General features: G+C 31.5%; 1 non-coding gene across 1 annotated transcript; it reads right to left on the reverse strand.

The window, feature by feature from the left end:
• Positions 1 to 846: 846 nt before the first annotated feature.
• On the reverse strand, positions 847 to 928 carry TRNAS-UGA (transfer RNA serine (anticodon UGA)). The gene has a single exon. It is a non-coding gene; the product is annotated as a tRNA-Ser (tRNA).
• Between the last annotated feature and the right edge of the window lie 16,022 nt (positions 929 to 16,950).

Genomic DNA, 16,950 nt, shown 5'->3' on the forward strand with positions numbered 1-16,950 from the left:
TTACAAAATAATATGAAACATACATTAGAGCGAACAAGATGAGGAGAGAACTTTTGTCCTTGAAGCCCTTATGCTTGAGTCTCTATATATAGGCCTCATTACTTGGAGGTTAAGAGATGAGAGCTGGGTTTTTTCCTCCAATTCAGCTTGAAAAACAAGCTGAATGTGCATTTTACTTGAATATATGAGAACTGGGATTTTTATAATATTCTACATAATTTCATTAAAATAAATACAAATGGTACACATGAGTTGACTTAAAAATAAGGATAAAAAGTAGTGATTAAAAATTTACATAAGGACTAAAGTCGAAGAAAATTTTTAGAGAGACTAAAATGAAAAATTAATATATTTATAGAGACCGAAAACATATTTAACCCTTAATAATAAAATTGAAGAAAATAAAAAGCATGGGGTACATCCTTAAAAAAAAATTAGGGTACATAAACCATAATCTAAATATTGGAGGGTTAAGTCTATATTTTTGTGTTTTTAAAAAGAAAAATATGTCTTCATCTCCACTCCTACCAAAACCTAATTTACAAACAATAATTATTATTTTTATTACACAAAAGTGAACTTAATCTCTTCATTTTTTTTAAATGGGGAGACCTTAATTGTAAACCATAAAAAATAGAACAACAAAAGTACATTCAAGTCAAATGTTAATAAAATAAGGAAAATAAATTTTTTGTAAAAAAAATGGGAAATTGAATGATTGTATATCACTATTTTTCACAAATGAAATAATCTCCTAAAAATTATATTGGTTCTGAATAGAATAATTTTCACAACTTTCCAATTAAATTAAATAAATACGTTCAAAAAAAATTAAGATTATAAAAACGTCGACAGCAGGGTTCGAACCTGCGCGGGCGAAGCCCAACAGATTTCAAGTCTGTCTCCTTAACCACTCGGACATATCGACTCTTTTACTAAAATGTACTACTGAAGATACATATCCTATTTCTCTTGTAAAATTTGTAGATTTTGCTCTGTAATTTGAGACGTGACTTTTTTTCACTAACCCCAAAATTACTCCAACTATTAGATATGTTTTTGTTTAAACAGGAAGTTGAGATCAATAAGAAAAAAGGAGTGTTATTTAAACAACCATTTGGTTGACAACTTATGGGACAACTATAATTTACAAAGAAAAAGTTGGTATTTGTACAAAAACCAAAGCAATAGAGAGATAAAGTAAAAAATAATGTGAGTATGAGAAAGAAAATTGCCACAAAAATTGTCACAAAATAGATGTTCGAATATCATTTCTCATAAGAAAATTGATGGTAACAATTTAACAAAAAGGGAGGATACATATTTGAAAATCAGTGCCTCTACTAGTATTTAATGGATCATAGGTCAAGTTTGAAAAAAAAACCATTTTCATAATACATCATAAATATATATTTTTTTATCTGATAACTAGTTTTTGTGTTTCTCATTGTTCGCTAAATTTTTTTTTTTTTTTTAATCACACGATGTTTTGTTGGAAAGATGGACTCAACATTCATTTCAAGTGCAATTCTTCCGAAGAAAAAAATTATTTCAAGCGCAGCACTTTATGCAAGATTCATATTTTTTGTAAAACTTACCTTTTAATAGTTTTCAAAATATGATAACACATATTCTAATTGTTTTATGGTAGAGTCAATGCACATAGACTTAGATTGTAACTTTTTGCAGCAAACAAAATATCATGCCAAAAAACCATAGCAACCAATAACTCAACTTTCAATGCATTAATCAAACTCTCCACAGCACTCTTTTGTCTTTGCATCATTATCACAACATTCATATAATTCCAACAAGCCAATCTTATTTGGGGACAATAAAATCTAATAACTTTAACGCTCTTAATTTGAATTTCTCAATATTATTTTCTTTTGCGTTTTTTACTTTACTTCTCAATTTTGTGTTATGACTAATGAAATGTTGAGGGTATGAAAATGAAAGCGTTGAGTTGAGAAAGTTATGTTGGGTTGGCCCCTCTTTGTACTATTTGTTATAATTACCTGAAAAACAAGTAGTGCTATATACACCCCCAACAAAAAATAGATAAATTTGAATTGATAGACAATTTAGTGTATGTTTGGTTATGTGGTAATTTAAATTGATTTTGAGTAAATGGATTTTGTAAAATTGATTATTGATAAAAGTGAGATCAATGTAATATTTCAAAGAAATGTTAGTAACACATACTTTTCAACACACTCTTTTTGATTGGTCAAAATTCACATGGAACCCACCAATTTTATATGGGACCCACATGATTTGGAGGGACCCATATGGATTTTAACTAATTAAAGAGAGTGTGTTGAAAAGTGCGTGTTAGAATGTGTGTTGTTAGCATTCCTCTGTATTTAAATTGATTTTGAGTAAATTGAATGTAATTTAAATTGGTTTTCTATTTTAATATATTCTTATTTACCCAAATGTGGATTTACCTATCCGAGTTAACACCAATAAAAATCATTCATTTTTGTTAGTGAAAGACATAATAATTTTGATTGGTGTCATTCAAATGGGTAAATTCTCCTTTTGTTAATGGATAAGAATATAAGAGTGTGAGGGACATTATAATTTGAAAGATAAGCGGAAATGAATAATATAAGTTTAGGAATTTTCTTTTAGGGGAAAATAAGTTTATTAGGAATTAAAAGATATTGATGGCTATGGAAAATTAAGAAGTTGAGTAGAGAGACAATGCGTAAAAATTGTAAAATAAGTGGGATCATGTAATATATGACACACAAAACGAGTAGTAAAATTAGGTTACAGGTCATGCTAACATGGACTAAACACATTAGTTATTTAAAGATCTAAAAAGTTGTTTTGTCCTAAAAAAATGTGATCGGGAGGGAGTATAGCCTAAGGGGACATGTTAAGGTTTCCACAAATAGCAAATATTTATTGAGAAAAATTAAGTTTCAATTTTTTGAGGAATAAATTGAAACAATTTCTAAGATAATGTGCCCTAAAGGTTAAAGGTTATTAGTTTAGTATACAAGAAAATTGTTATGAATATATTGATTTTTAGGTTGCCTTCTAAGACCTCTTTGTAATAATAATAATAAATAAAAAATATTGACTTTGTAATGAATTTGAAAAGTTAACGAAGTATCAGTAGAAAAAATGATAGGAGTAGATGAATAATAATTATATAATAAATTTAAGTTTTTTGTCAATGAACTAAGAGAAATGACATATATTATGGGAGACTTAAACATAATAAAAAAAATTACACAAGCGAAAATTATTATTTATCGAAGACAAATGTATTTTTTTACATGGGGAAATGCTTGAAGGTTGTGGGAGTGTTTAAAGAAAGTCAAAGCTTAGTGAAATTTAAGCGAAAGAGTGATGCAAATAGTATTAACTAGAGGATGCACTTAAAAAATATAATTAATGTTGTATTAAAAATTAAAAAGAACCATTTTGAAACATTTTATTTTTGCAAATTTATCACTTATTTTGGGATGGAAATAGTACTTATTCTCAATATTTATTGTCAAGAATATTTTATACAAAGTTTTTTTTTGTTACAATACAAAATAATTTAATACTCTTGAAAAAGAATGTAATATTCTAATTAAATTTAATATATGCGTGTGTGTGCGCGCGTTTAGCGGAGATAATTAATTTGTGAGGTCTTAAACCATAATCTGAATTGTCTTGCCTTTTATACGGAACCAAATTCTCTCCCATGAAAATTTAATTAGAGGGGTTGAGTGGCAATCACAACCACTCAATGTTTTTGAGCCTTTATGACCCCAGGATGATAGAAAACATTTCATATGGTTGTTATGCTTCGATTTAACACTTATTACACCTTAAAATATTAATTATACCCATAATTCCATGATTTTTACTCACTTTTACTTATATGTTCAAAACAAAACATAACCATATTTTAATCATGAATTCAACATGAAAACACCACAATTCAGAAACGAAAATTAAACATATTAATACAACAACATAAAAGAACATGAATTTGACAAAGAATCGTCAAAACAATTAAGGAAATGGTAGAGGTTAATGACTCCACGCTACCCACATTAATATATCACCCTTTGATTGAATAAAACTCCGCCTTATCTTGATGTTTTGCAGAATCGGTGAATCCTACTATTGAATCTCTACCTAAGCTTTCTCTTTATGCTTCCTCTGTATCCAGAATTCTAGTTATCTTTTTCTCTCTCTAATTATTTCTTTCTTTGTAGCCGAAATCCACTAATGCTCTTCCCTATTTTTAAACACTATTTAGGTTTAATTTTCTCACATAATCTTTAGACAGACTTACTATTTGCACCCCTAGATTAATTACTATTCTCTTTGTAACTACACAACCTTGTTGTTTACACCTCCTTCTCTCCAAATCACTAAAACGCTACATGGCTTACTACTTACACCTCTTTTCTATCCAATTTTACTAATGCACCTATGTTTGCACCCTACCTCCTTATTCTCGCCAAAAGCATTATTTTCTCCCTAAAAATTATTTTCTCTCATTGTTTAACCAACCAGTTAATCCATCTACATCCTCATTACCTATAACTCAATAATTGTGAATAATTTAATTAATAATATCAAACAATCAATACTTATAACAATAATAATACTAATATTATCCAATAATAATACTAATATATTAATATTAAAAATCAGGGTGTTACAAAGGACGACTCCTCTCATAGTGTAAGCTTGTGATCTTGAAGATGTTTTTAGATTTGTGTCGCATACAAAAGTTCCGCGTCCACGGGATCATATATTGTTCAATGTTGTGCTTGTTGGGCTCGTGCAGTGCTTATGGACGACATCTATATCGTTAGCAGAGGCAGTTGGCATTTATTATGATGTAACTCGAAGGGATCTGACAAGATGTCTCTTGAGTTTCTGCCACCAAGGTGTCAACTGTGTGTCTTGTACGCATCTTGATGTTGAGAACCACATGCTCCCCGCACTCGAGTGTATTTTAATTTTTGTAGGTGCCCTCAATTGTTCGATTGCTCCTCTTTCATACACTTGGAAAGAGGAGCATTGTGATCCAAGAGGCGTCCCTCTATGGGAAATGCAGGAGACAAGACACGCCATTCATTGTCACTATCATCTCCCCAATCAGAAGATGTAAGCTAGACGTCTACTTGTGTCATCTCTCAATGGATGAAGATTGTAGGTCGTGGTCAGTAATAGGATAGTTTACATGTTTTAGCCAGTAAATACCACTGGCTTGTATGACATCTCGAACCATTGCTCCTTTATCCTTACCTTATTCTCATCATTTATAACCTTTAGCTTTTTCCCGTTGTTCACACACTTTAAATTGTTACGCCACTGTAATAGTAAAATAAAATAAATAAACATTTGACTCAACCATAGCTCACATAATTAGTACAAAAAAGATTAAAAATGTAGAATCTTACTACTCTATCAAACATACGCTTAGCCACGTGATGCTGGTACTTGGCGATCACAAACACGTCAATGCCCCACAAAGATATTCATCCAGCACATGCGGCTCCTTCTCCCAAGCTTGTTGTTGTTGCTCATCGTCATCGACATTCCTTGCCTCCCTGAATTGTTTGAATTAACATTGTCCTCGACATGGTGCTGCTAGGTTCAGGGCTCAGAATGGTTCACCTGAGATGGCTGGGCCATCAACATGGCAGCCCCTTCCCATTCTCCCTTCCGCTACATTCCTCTTCATCTGCTCTCGCCTAGCAAATGTAGTCAAGGAAACTATGTCGTTCCTAACACGGTCCATGGTCCATATCTGAAACATGCAAAATCATGTATACATACAATTAACAAAAATCCACAAAATAATTAAAAACGACATATAATGAAGTTGTTCGGATTATATAATCCAAACATGAACTTTCTAGTTCGAGTTATATAATATGAACAAGTTCAATATCAATAAAAAAATGAATCAAACATATATAAATTGAATTAAATATTAATGAGACCTTATGTTGTGTTTGATGTTTGAAAATGCTTGAAATGTGATGTTTTTAGCAAAAACCTTCAAAAATTACACAATGGGGTTTTCTGATTTATGGAATAAAATAGGGCGCATGACAAGAGCATATGGTAGGAAAAGTAATAGTTTAGAAACTATCCACTTTTTTGATTGTAAATTTTAATCGCACAAAATCTATTAAAGATTACAATCCAAACTTTATTTTTAGTTCGGAGCGTATTTTTGATCGACTTATTTCAGAGGTTGAATAATAATAAGAAGCCTATATATAGTATTAGCAATCACTTTATGGTTTTTTTTAAGAAACCAATCACTTTATATGTATTTAAATTATTTTACTTAATCTCTTTATGCCATTACATTTAATTTTTCTTTGACTCCTAACTCGATTTTTGGAGGATTATTTCATGATATGCTACTATCTTCACAAACCCGTGTGCATTTTTACATACATATTTCTATTTTAAACTTTTTAATATGTGCAAATTTACATATGATAAAAAAAAACTCTTTTTTTTTTGTGCCGGTGTTTGAACCATGAACCTTACATATACTAGTTAAGTTCACGAAGACATGAAAACCTTTATTTTATTTTTTTTAATAGATAGACGAAATGGCAAAGCCATTATAAACTCACACACACAAGTGGAGGTACCGGGATTCGAACCCCGGTCATGGCATCCGGCCTAACAATTTCGGCATTTTGCCAGTTGAGCTAGGACTTGTGGATTGAAAACCCTTATTTTAATATAACAAAAAGGTATGCTTGGTGTGATAATATTCAGATCTCCTCGTCGTCATATTAAGTTGTATATGAATCAATTTATTGATGTCGTATCTTTTTTTTTTCCTGCTGCGTGTGGCCACGTTCTCTGTTTTTTAATTTTTTTTAGGGGACTTTCTCTGTTTTTTTTATTAACGAGTTACACGATCTCCTTAAAATATTATATTTTTCACTCGTTGTAAGGTTCACGTCCATGACATTAATTTCCTTTTTTTCCCTTCTAAATATAGGTGCATATCCTTTCTCTTTTTTCAAGAGCACTAAATATCCTCTTTAAGCTTTAAAGCTTTGTTCCTGTCAAAAAAAAAAAAAAAGCTTCAAGCTTTGTTTGGATTTTTTCTATAAGCACATTTCAAACTTTATAATATCCTTGTTGTCACTTGCTTGTTAGTAGTATGTATGTGAGGATATTTTATGTCGAATTTCAAGTTTGAATTTGACTCTCCACATTTTTCTCTACGTATCTACTAATTCGAATAGAAAATTGTTATTCTCATATCAAAGGCTAGAAAACACCACATAAACAACAAAATAATATCATTGACAGTTAACTATCAATGACTTTTTTTTTTGAAGAGGCTAAAATGCAATATATTATCACAACAAAAATGGTCTTCTTGACACAAGTTGTGCTAAAGAAGAAACACCAAAATACAAACAGAATTTGCAACAATATTTACAAGGCAAAAGTCAACCACCAAAAAGCGAAGAAAGAAATAAAGATAATTAGCCTACTCCGAGAATAGAAAACGGACTTAGCCACAAGTCATGATAATCGAAGGGAAGACTGACGTGTTTCCCCTTCAACCACCTGTAAGTTAGTGACTTGATTTTGTCCGCCACCTGCGAAATAGAGCAAATTTTGTTGTTGAAAATCCGATTATTTCTTGCTTTCCATATTTCCCACATTGTTGCAAACCAAATGACCTGTATGATAGACCGACGTGACAAAGCCACCCCCACCAATATGATTGAACTGATAATAATGACTTTGAGCGACCAATGACAATACCGCGGAAAAATCCATCCACATAAGAATGTGATTCCAAACTGATTCAAATAACAAACAATGAAAAAGAAGATGAGAAGATGTTTCCGCCTCCCCGCACCCTCCAATGCACAACTGAGCATCAAAATTAATGACACGTCTACGAAAAAGATTATCTTTCGTAGGTAGCCTGTCTCGAAACAGGCGCCACACAAATAAAACAACCTTCAATGGTACATCCTTAAGCCACAAAGATGAAGCAGGGACCTCAGGATCAACATGAACATTAGCATTAATAAAGTTATAAGTGCTCCTAACAGTATAAAGTGAAGAATGTTCCAATCGCTGTAACGCCCTCTTTGAATTATTTCTTTTATTTAATTATTTAATTGAGTCTAGAATTTATTAAGAAGAGTTTATAATATATTTATATGATTATATAATTTATTAAGTGGCTTATTATATTATTTAATAGAATAAGATTTGAAAATAAAATAATATTAGGTTTAGGGGTTGTTATGAGATTTTAGAGAGTTTGGGGGAGAAAGAGAAATAAGATAAAATAGAATAAAAGGTTATAAATAGGAGAAACCTAGTTTAGAAAAAAAAAACATAACGTACGATCAATTTTGGAGAAAAAGGGAGAAAAAGCTAAGAGAAGGGAGAAGACCTAGAGTGCTGCGATTTTCTTATTCTAAGGTAAGGGTGAGACTAACATTCAATCTTATTAAGTCTGTAATTCTGATGATTAAATTTAACAAGGGTGGGATTAGTTTTGGAGGATTTGAGAATTAGGGTTAAAGTGAGGAATTGATGAAAAATTGTTAGATTGATGTAGAAAGAGTGGATAATTTGATGAATTAAAGTAATAGGTGGTGTTCATGTTGTAGAATAATCATAGGTTAAATTCCTAATCAGCTTTTGAGTTAGGATTGATGAAAATTGAGATTTTCGCTTGAAGAGTCGATGTCTAAATGTTTTTGCAAATGAGTGATTATGTGAGGTTTTGGAAACCGATTTTTGGGTGGTTGAAACTGGAATTTTTCTGTAGATTGTGATAGAGCTAAGTGTCAGGAGTGCGTAGGTGAAAACGGCATCGAAAACGGGTTAACGGTTCGATTTTTAGGCGCGAAAACGTGAAGGGTGAAAATCTTTTGCTGTCGAATTCATGAGGCGATTCTAGTGATCATGAGGCGATTTCGACAAAAAATCTGTAATTTTAGTATGTCTGATGCTGTCGAAATCATGAGGCGATTCTAGTGATCATGAGGCGATTTTGACAGAAAAATCTGTATTTTAGTATGTCTGATGTTGTCTTACCAGAAACCTTAAAAATGCAATTTTCTTCACTCCAAATGTTTCCAGACTTCTTCCTAAGTGTAGGGACTTTATCCTAACCATCTAGAGATGTTTTTAGGAAAGAAATAATGTTGTATAAAGGGTCTAATGAGTTGTTGAGAGTTGAACCTTGGGGTAGTTATGAATATTATTTACAATATTAATGAAGATTTGTGAAGCTGATTTATGATGATTTGATGTTGTTTATAATGTGATATAATTGTATATGTTTGAATTATATGTGAATATTTGAGATGTTGTTTACTTGTGTTCGATATTATTATATCATGATGTTGTGCATACCGCCTATGTTGCTGATTGTTAATTAACTAAGTTGCATGAGTCAGTCTAAGTCGTTGAAGGTGTTGATGTTCCAAATTATTGGACTATTATAAGAGGTTGTCGAATGAAGATGTTTAAGAAGTCGAGTCCATGCATTAGCATTTCAGTGTTGGGGCTTGATGCCCTGGAGCTTTGTACTCACCACGTTGGAGCTTTAGCTCAATTAGCGATAGGGGCTTGATGCCCTGAAGTATAATAATACTCAAATAGCGATAGGGGCTTGATGCTCCGTATTGGTACCACATGCATGATTAGAGGATTAAGTTGCATAGTCAAGTTCTCAAGTTATCGAGTTGTCAAGATTGTCAAGTTGTCGAGTTGATAAGTTGTAGAAGTTGCGTTGTCGTTGTCGTTGAGTTGTCATTTGTCAATGAGTTGTTAATAAAGAACTAAGTGAAGTATTAATATTTATTAATCATTGTTGTTTATGTTGTTGTTATATCAATATAAGATGATGAATATGTGGTTTGTTTATATGATTATGATTAAGATGAATATGTTGTTTGTTTATATGATTATTATCATTAAGTGATGATTATGTCATGTTGTATATGATTATTATTATTAAGTGATGATTAAGTTGTGTTGTTATGTTATTATGAAATGATGATTGGAAGTTGGTTGAACTATTAAGAATTATTACATGAAGAATTATTATTACTAATAGATGAAGTTATTTATGTTGTTAAATATAATTATTGAATTATATGCTTGATATTATTGTTTTTTGAAATCTCACCCCTTCTGCTTGGAAATGTTGCTCTTCGTATGAGTAACTTGCAGGTGATCGAATTTAAGTTGTTGTTAGATTGCTGTCGTGAGTGGATTAGCTCTCATGTGTCTCTTTAGGTGCTCTGATACGTAACGGGATGGGAATTTTATTGTTGTCTTTCTATTCCTTACGTATTGTTTTAAGAAGATTTATGACTATGTTTTTAGATTGGATTTTATGAGATATTTATTGATGAGGCCTTTGTGCCAAAGACTGTTTTAATTATTGAATTTAATCCGCTGCAAAGTTTGAAACAATATGTTGATGATTTTTGGACAGATAATTAGTTAATTATCTCATTTATTATATTTTGAAAGTGTAGCATTCCGTTATATGTTGTTTACTCTGATAAATATTTATGAAATTTTTAAGTTGGGAAAACGGGGTGTTACAATCGCCACGTCCACCTATCACTCCTATCCACCTGCAAAGTTACATTAAGAAGCAAATGCCTAAGTTCCCCCACTAACTCCTCTTCCCACGCAAACAGTCTACGACGCCAACTCCAAGCATCCCCATCCACCCCCCACCAACATTCCCTTGAAACCACTCCTCAGACCGCAAGACAGAGATTTCTCTCCACCAAGATGAAGCCTCACGACCTCCCTCCCTCACCCTACCATCCTCCACGCCGTATCTAGACGACAACACCCTAAACCACAACCTATCTCTCTCCACCAACAATCTCCAACACCACTTCCCTGAAAGAGCTATATTAAAGTCACTAATTCTCCTTACCCCCAAACTGCCAACCTCCTAACTCCAATAGATAGACTGTCAATCAATCCAAGAAATTTTCCTGCCAACAACAGTTGTTGCCGATGAAAATTGAAGTTAAATTTATCATTTTATAGTATTTCTCAACATTGTTCAAGGTGTAAACAACAATGTTCACTCAAATATGTGTTAGTCGCTAAGCTAGTAGCAAAAATTAAAAAAAAAATGATAAGGTTTAGATTAAATAAAAATTAATACTACCGTTTAGGATAATATATATCAAGATATAAACCTGAATGAATATACTAATTATTACCTCTCTCTTCTTTATAAGACACTTTTAATATGTTAAAAACATAAACTTTCTCTTTCTCTTAAAAGATAATATTGTACACGCAATGGAAACATGGCCGTATCTGAGACAGGGTGAAGACGGCGACTGCCCTGGGTCTAGGGATGGCAATTGGACTCAGATTCAATAGGCACCCGCAAAAAATACCCACAATGGGTAGGGTAAAACCCCGCTTTCATGGGTCTGGGCACGGGTGCGGGTAATACCCACAAAATAAAATGGGTATGGGCACGGATAAGGATACTATACTGCCCAGACCCGCAACCCCGCATATACATATTTATATAATATCATAAATTATTTATTTATTTTTTATGTATAATTAATTAATTTATTTAACTATTTAAGCCTAAACCTAAACTTAAACCATACAACTGCTTAATACAATAACAACTCCATCATGTTCGTGTATAATTTTTTAGGGATATTTTGGATGTTTTCTATTTGACTAAATATCACGATTCATATTATTTTATGAGTTAATTTTAAAAAATTGGGATTGTAGTTTTATTTCATTTGTGATGTTTTTTTTTTGTTTTTTCATAGTTAAAGTGCGGGTAATGGGTGCGGGTATGGGCACTTAGGTACCTATAGGGTATGGGGAAGGGGACTAAAGTTGTTGCCCACGAGGGTACGGACACGGGTACAGGTATTTTTTATAAATGCGGGTATAGGGACGCGCACTGTAGTACCATACCCATTGGGTGCCCATTGTCATCCCTACCTGGGCCTAAAAAAATAAGTACGAAATTTGGGCCCCAAATTCTTTTTAGGATTGGCCCTAAAAAAAGTTGCTTAGTTTTTTGTATCAAGTTTGATGTTTGAGAATTGCTCTTCTCTCATTTGTTTTTGCGCATTCTCGTGCTATGTGAGTTAACCCATGCTGAAGAAAAAAAAAGTCTAACTGACGTTGAAAATACACCTACGTGAGTTAACTCACGTTTGACTTTGTTATGGGAATGGACAATTCTAAATGGGAGAAGAGAAATTCTCTTGATGTTTATATATATTTATTTGTTAGGTTAGGATTCAAATTGTAGATTTGCATCAGGCCACCAAAATCTCAAAAACGGTCCTAAATAGCAAGTACAAATAAATTTAATATTATTATAAACTTTTTTAATTCCCATATTTAATCAAAAGAATCTTGTATTTAGGGATGGATGTCGTAACAATTAGGCAAAATTGGGTTCCTTTAGGCTATTTAATTCAATTGCATGCTTGTATAATTGTATTAGATTAATTCGTTAAGTTTATTTTTTTTCTTTAAAAAAGGCTATTTAACAATCATAATGTATACCTCTAAAAAAAAACATAATGTATATATTGTTGGCCTTTTTTTTTATCATTTTTTTCATGAAAAAAAAAAAAAGCACTTACGAGATTGTTATGGGTCGGACCAATATTCTCTTATTTGGAAAATATTCTCTTATCATGCTCAAACAAATCATTTTCTTTTTAGAAGTGAATCTTTTCTCCTCAATTATTACAATTGTTGCAGGTTTGACCCTAATTTAGATTATTGACTTCAAAAATAATGATGTTGACAATTTTTTGATCCTTTGAGTATCCACAATATCAACTTCTGTTTAAAAACAATTGAATTATCCCCTTCACTCCCATTATCATGCTCACAAAATAGTATTTTTTTTCTTTTTTTGAGGGAGAATAGTTTTCTTTTTTAAAAGTGAATCTATTCTCCCTCAAGTATCTCACTTGTAGTAGGTTTGATCATAATCTAGATTATTGGCTTGAAAAATTATGATGTTACAATTTTTTTAACCTTCGAATATCCAATTATCAACTTTTGTTAATTTTTTTTTTTAAAGAAGTCACTTTATCCCTTTTTTTTTTTTTTTTTTTGAAAGCGGTCATGATTTTCAAACTTAAGTTATTTGATAACATGGTTCATAACTTATCTTTTTGTAACCGGTCTTGCCAACCGATGTTCTCGGAGCAATGGTTAAAATATCTACAAATAGAAATTTTGTTTTAAAAATATAAGGGTTAATAGTGTTTTACCATCTGTAATATAGGTCATTCCAATTTTTTTCCTGTAAAATTTTCTTTTTGGATTCCGTCCTTGTAATTTGAAGTTTTTTTATTTTGGACCTTCATAAATTTTGACCGTACAAAATCGATGATATGGCAGGGGAGTAAACCGAAATTTGCTCAAATTAACAGGGGGTAAACCAAAATTTTCTCAAATTGCAGGGGGTAAACCGAAATTTCCTCAAATTACAAGGGGAAATTTTTTTCATGAAGGTCTAAAACCAAAAAAATCTTCAAATTACAAGGACGATATCCAAAAAAAAATATTTTACAAAGGGAAAAACCGAAAATGATATATATTACAGGGGGTAAAACACTATTAATCCAAAATATAAAATGTTATTTTTGATCAAATAATTATTACACAATTTTTTTTTTTATAAAAACATCATTGGGGTACTAGTTATCATTCTCCATATATAATTTAATTTTGACACGTTGGTATATTGAATGTAATGTTGTTAAAAAAATTTCAGATCGTCTTTTTGTGATTGAAAAAAAAAATTGAGATTTTTTTTTTAAGGAAAACTAGATTGTGATTAAGGGGGATGTATTGGAATATGATTCTGATGGATTTTAAAAGACTTTTTAATTATGAAAAAGTCTTGTGATATTCAATCAAAACTCTTTGCAATTTAAAAAAAGTCTTGTGGTATTTAATCAAGACTCTTTGCCATTTTAAAAAAGTCTTTGAGGTATTCAATCAAGATTTTTCATCACTTAAAAAAAGTCTTGTGGTATTCAAAATCATTCAAATTTTGAAGGATTGTTTAATAAATTAAATTTTGATGGATTTTGTGGGATTTTCTAGTGAAATTTTAGCATGAAAAAGTATTTCATAAAAACATGAGATTTGTTAGGATTGTTTTTCTTTTAAAATTTTACTCTCTCTCTTCTCTTCCTCTCTCTTCTCTCCCTTCTCTCTCTCCTCTCTCCCTCTCTCTATCTTTCATAAAAATAAAAATAAAAAATAAGAGTTTATATTGAGAATATTATGATAAAGAGTGTGTTCTAATAATTTCTTTTCAACGAGTTTTTAAGAATTCATAAAATCTTTTGAAATCTTATAAATTCATAATATCATTTCCAATCCTTTAAAATCTTGTGATGTAAATCCATTGAAATCCAAATTGTAGATCCTGATAGTCTTTTAAAATCCTTGAGACTTTTTTAAGCAAAAATTATCCTTTAAAATCCTAGTCTAATACACCCCCAAAGATTGCAACAAATATAATACTTAAATAATCAAACAGATCAATTCAAAAAAGAAAAAGGAGACTATTTTCGTCATTTTTTTTTTTTAACAAACAAAATGGATTATCTACTATTAACTAAGGATGTTCGCGGTGCGGTTTGGTTCGGTTTTGAGCATAAAAGTCATCTAAACCGCGATATAAAAAAACATGCTGTTTGGTTTGATTCGGTTGATTTTTAAAAAGTCATTCAAACCAAACCAAACCAAACCAAACCAACGTGACTTGGATTGGTTCAGTTGGTACAATTTATCGCGAGATAAAAAAATATATTACATTAACTCTAATATTGCCAACTTGTTACAAAATAAACATGGGACATTTTATTTTGCTGTTTAGATGATAAAATATGACTATACATGAATGCATAGATCCCAAACTTTTATTTTCAATACCAACAATATATTGTTCTGCCCTTAATATAATCATGTATTACCTGTGTCATAAACTGGTAGAACACACCACCAAAGTTATATGGCTGATCAAAATAGGTAAAATTATAACGAACCAGATTAAAATCAAACACAACTTATGTCAAAAATCAAATATGGCTGATCGAAGCACAATTAAACAAAAATATCATGGAATCATTGTCACTCATTACTCATAAGAGGAAACAAAACAAGTGTATAAAGTTACATAAAAATTATAAAGTCACTCATCACAACATATATACACAATGCATAAAGTTACATACAAATTATAACTAACCAGGTTAAATTCAAACAAAACTTATATCAAAATAGGTAAAATTAAGAAGAAACAAATTATTGGGAAGAAAAGGAAACAAATTCATCATTGGAAATGAATTGAAGGAGATGGAAAGGAATTAGAATCAAACCTGATGGTGCAACAATGGAAAAATCAAATCAAAAAAGATTATTCTTGGGCTATGTAATTGGGCCGGTACAAGTTTAAGTAATATTGATTATTCTTGCGGTTTGGTTTGGTTGCTGAGATGCAAATCGCAAACCGAACTGAACTGTGCGGTTCAGTGCAAAAGTCATCCGAATTCATCCGAACCAAGTGCGGTTTTTTGCGGTTTCGGTTTGGATTGGTTTGGTTTGCGGTTTCTATTGGGTTGGTTCGGTTTTGAAAACCCCAACTATTAACAAAACAATCTTCTCAGCGCAAGATGTACCGAAGAGACTATCAAAAGTACAAACAGTTTGTCACAATAATAACAACAGTGCTAGTAGATGCTCAAACACATTAGGGGGCTCGACCAGCACAACCGAGTGCCATAAAAAAGTAAAATTTTTAGCTTTCAACCACCATAATGAATAAGACTTTACTTTGTATAGTAACTGAAAGCTAGGACATTCCTGATTCTTGAATAACCTATTATTGCGTTCGTTGCACAAAACCCAAATACACAAGAGCCAAATGATTTGAAGGAACGAGCGTCGCACTTTCATTCCACCTGTGTAATAAGTAAATTGGGTGAAGTGATCAGAAATAACCTGAGTATCGACCCCATCAAAACCAATCCACACTCACACCAACGGTCAAATGGACGCCAGAGATGGACACGTGAGAAACAAATGTGTTAAGCATCTTCAACATGATCACACCCAGCTACACATAACCGTGCATCTGCTGAAAAGATACCACAGAAAGCCAAATTTAATTTTGTTGGTAGTTTATCACGTAGTAGCCTCCATCCAAATTAAATCCATGCTTGGTTGAACCTTTGCATACTCCCGGGACGTCATTGTGACAATAGAGCACCAAATGTTCAATTAATTTTCCATTTTATAAATTTTTTTTAAGGATATTTTGAGATGAATTCGGATAACTTTTGCACTGAACCGTACGGTATAAGGGAAATATTGTCAACTTAAAAATTCATTTTATAAGTCATTATTTTACCAAATAGTAAGTCATTTTATTTTTACAGGAGCCGAATAAGTCATCTTATTAATTGCTTAATAAATATGATGATAATTTATGGATGTTGACGTTATCACGAGGAACACGCTTCATATCTTTTTGGGTACAACGACACGCTTCGTTTTGTTTTGTTTTTCTGAGAGATTCCCGTCACACACAAAACAAAAGCACGTTTTTTTTAACCCTAGTAAAATACTAGTATAGTTTATTTTGTACCAAAAAAACAAAATAAAATTTTCTTTTAAGTCTTGTTAGAGCATCTATAATACTACCTTAAGACTTAAGAGTGATTGTTTATATTTTCCATATGCTATTTATTGCTGATTCAAGAAAAAGATGTATAATAAATAGGGGCATGTATGTAAATAAATAATTAATGTAGTTGAAAATAGCAAATAGGTCTTATAAAAAGGGACAATTTTTTTTTTTCAAAAAGATCTTATAATTAGGGACGGAGGTACTAATTTTTA

This window comes from Medicago truncatula, chromosome 7 (assembly GCF_003473485.1).
Source record: "Medicago truncatula cultivar Jemalong A17 chromosome 7, MtrunA17r5.0-ANR, whole genome shotgun sequence".
Classification (NCBI taxonomy): domain Eukaryota; kingdom Viridiplantae; phylum Streptophyta; class Magnoliopsida; order Fabales; family Fabaceae; genus Medicago; species Medicago truncatula.